This window comes from Desmodus rotundus, chromosome 6 (genome assembly GCF_022682495.2).
Source record: "Desmodus rotundus isolate HL8 chromosome 6, HLdesRot8A.1, whole genome shotgun sequence".
NCBI lineage: Eukaryota > Metazoa > Chordata > Mammalia > Chiroptera > Phyllostomidae > Desmodus > Desmodus rotundus.
The window spans coordinates 24,117,426-24,120,690 of NC_071392.1; positions in this window are offsets into that span (position 1 = coordinate 24,117,426).

Below are 3,265 nucleotides of genomic sequence, written 5' to 3' on the forward strand. Positions count from 1 at the left end.
GGATTTAGGTGCCACTGTATGACATTTTAAAACCCATCCTTTCAACCATGACTTGTCACACTTGTCAAGGGGCTTAGAAGACATAGGTGTCCTCAGATAAAGAAAATGGAAATGACTTGAACAGACACTTCTCCAAGGAAGACATACAGAGGGCCCAGAGACATATGAAAAGATGCTCAGCATCACTAGCCATCAGAGAGATGCAAATTAAAACCACAATGAGGTACCATCTCACACCAGTCAGAGTGGCCAACATAAACAAATCCACAAACAAATGTTGGAGAGGATGCGGAGAAAAGGGAACCCTAGTGCACTGTTGGTGGGAATGCAGACTGGTGAAGCCACTGTGGAAAATAGTATGGAATTTCCTCAGAAAACTAAAAATGGAACTGCCCTTTGACCCAGCAATTCCGCTGCTGGGATTATACCCTAAGAACTCTGAAACACCAATCCAAAAGATCCTGTGCACCCCAATGTTCATAGCAGCACAATTTACAATAGCCAAGTACTGGAAGCAACCTAAGTGCCCATCAGCAAAGGAGTGGATCCAAAAACTATGGTATATTTACACAATGGAATTCTACACAGCAGAGAGAAAGAAGGAGCTTATATCCTTTGCAACAGCATGGATGGAACTGGAGAGCATTATGCTAAGTGAAATAAGCCAGGCAGTGAGGGACAAATACCATATGATCTCACCTTTAACTGGAACATAATCAATAGAAGAAAAAAGCAAACAAAATATAACCAGAGACAATGAAGTTAAGAACAATCTAACAATAGCCAGGGGGGAGTGGGGTGGGGACAGTGGGAAGAGGGTATTACAGGAACTACTATAAAGGACACATGGACAAAATCAAGGGGAAGGGTGGAGGTGGGAGAGGGAGGTGGGTTCAGCTGGGGTGGGATGGAGGGATGGGGAGAAAAGGCATACAACTGTAATTGAATAACAATAAAAATTTGTAAAGAAAAGAAAATGGAAATGCAAACTTTATGCTCTAACTTTTAGCAAGTGTTAAAATGTGTCCCCTGATCACAGTGGCCCCCTCACAGGCAGACCTCTGTACAGTAAATCTAAAGGGAAGAGACTCAGAGAAGTCTGTAGACTGAGCTGGTCCATTGTGTTAAAGCAGCCACCCAGGTAGCAAAGCTTTGCTGCTAACCGCAGCTGCTAGAACTGAACTTTCCAACCATAACATTGTCACTTTGGGAAAAATACGATTCTCTTTCTACCCAGATACCAAAGTAAATGCAGAGCAGTTTGAGACATCACTCAAATGATTGTATACTCCAGCTTGATCCTCTCAGTGTCTGTCTTTTTTTTTTTATTGTTATTCAATTACAGTTGTATGCCTTTTCTCCCCATCCCTCCACCCCACCCCAGGTGAACCCACCTCCCTCCCCCCTCTCCACCCTCCCCCTTGGTTTTGTCCGTGTGTCCTTTATAGTAGTTCCTGTAATCCCCTCTTCCCACTGTCCCCGCCCCCCCCCCCAGAGTGGATAACTACACTTGTGAAACAGCAAGTTTTAAACACAAAGAAAATTGAGACTTGCTACACTACAACCTTCTTTGTGGAAAGATTATTTTATTCAATCATGTAATTGGTAATAACTAATATTTTGATGGATTAAAATACTATCCTATTTCAATGATAGCTTTATCAACTGAGTAAAATGAAGCTACATTCTAGAATAGGAACTAAATACATTTTCTATATAGTAGCTTAAGGCATAAATGTAGAAAGGATGATATACAATGCCAGAGAGTGGGATTTCCTGTAAACTTCTAGTTCCTCCTCACAGAAGTCAGCTTCTTCCTCTGCTCTTCGAGTGATGTTGATCTCTTCTGGGAGACTGGGTTTTCCTGCAGGTTGAATTTCTTTTTTTAGATGAGAGTCTATGTAGTTCATCTCCACTTACAAACTTATTCTGTTTACCCCACGGCTTTTTTCTCCTTCCCTTCACACTCAGCATGTGTGACACTAATTCCACATTCCCCTAAACAGAAAAAAAAAGGTTGTATTCCTACAATGTTACACATTAGTTTTATTTTTCCATTTGAGCCCTTGGTGCTATGATTTCCTATAAATTCTTCCTAATTTAAGAAACTACTTAGATTACCAGTTAGAAAACATCAAGGAATAGAGGCTTAGATCTTTGTGGTCAATTATTCTTTTTATCAGTATGAACTATCCTGTTTTCTCTGTTAAGTGCTTTTCCTCTTGAATTTGTTTAGTCCTCTACTTCATTACTATACATACTTTCTTTTATTATGAGTAACCAGTTGTTCATATTTCTTTAATGTCCTTTTATTCTGAAACCTCTGGGGAAGGATTTTTTAAACCTGGGAATCTGGGGTAGTATTTTTTTGGTGAATAGACATAACACACTAATATTTGTTGTGGTTACCAAATGTTTAAATTTATTTACACCTTCTTATTTTATGCATCCAATTTTCTAAGGTTTCTAATCTTTTTAAAATTCTTATCTGTCTTTTGTAGGATTTATCAAGCCCTTAAGTCTACCTGTCTTTTGGGAGGTTAATTTAGTTTACTTTGTGTTTTTTCTTGAACTTGTTCAAAAGGTATCCATTGTTTTTATTCTTGTGATGGTCCTTACATTTTTAGCACACATATTAAACATCATTTTAACAATGTCTTGAGTTAATCAGTATCAACAAGAGCTCCTTTTCACTTTCTTGCTACCTATCTATCTTATTTCATATTTTGATATAGCTTAAAATTTTAGATCCAACATTTTTATAGTTAATACACATTTAAACACATTTTAAACTCTAATTTCTTTTATTACCATACTTCTTATAATCCTTTTTTCATCTTGGATTCAAATTTTTCTTCCTGTGGCTTATATTCACTAATAATTCTTTCAGACATTATTCATTAGCTGTAAACTCTTTTGAGCCATTGAACGCCAAATGCTATAGCCTGGCTCACTCATCTGGGATTCACCCCCTCGTCTGGCTTGCCTTTTGTTCTATAAAGCCTGCCACCTAAAAACTATGGTTCCAGTCTTCCAGAAGCTGGGTGTCTGCATGGAATCTCAGGTCTGCCAAGAAGATGCACCCAAGTGAGGCTCAGAGACAGCAGTGAAGGCCGGGCACAGAGAGCGAGCTGATCTTTGGGCAAGCATAATACGAAGGGCGTCTGATTCCTCTGGGGGCGTGGCAGAGTTCGTCGTGCCCAGTTCTTAGCACCATGAGCACGAGCATTAAGTGGCCACAATCATGGGGCTTTGCTGGCTCTAT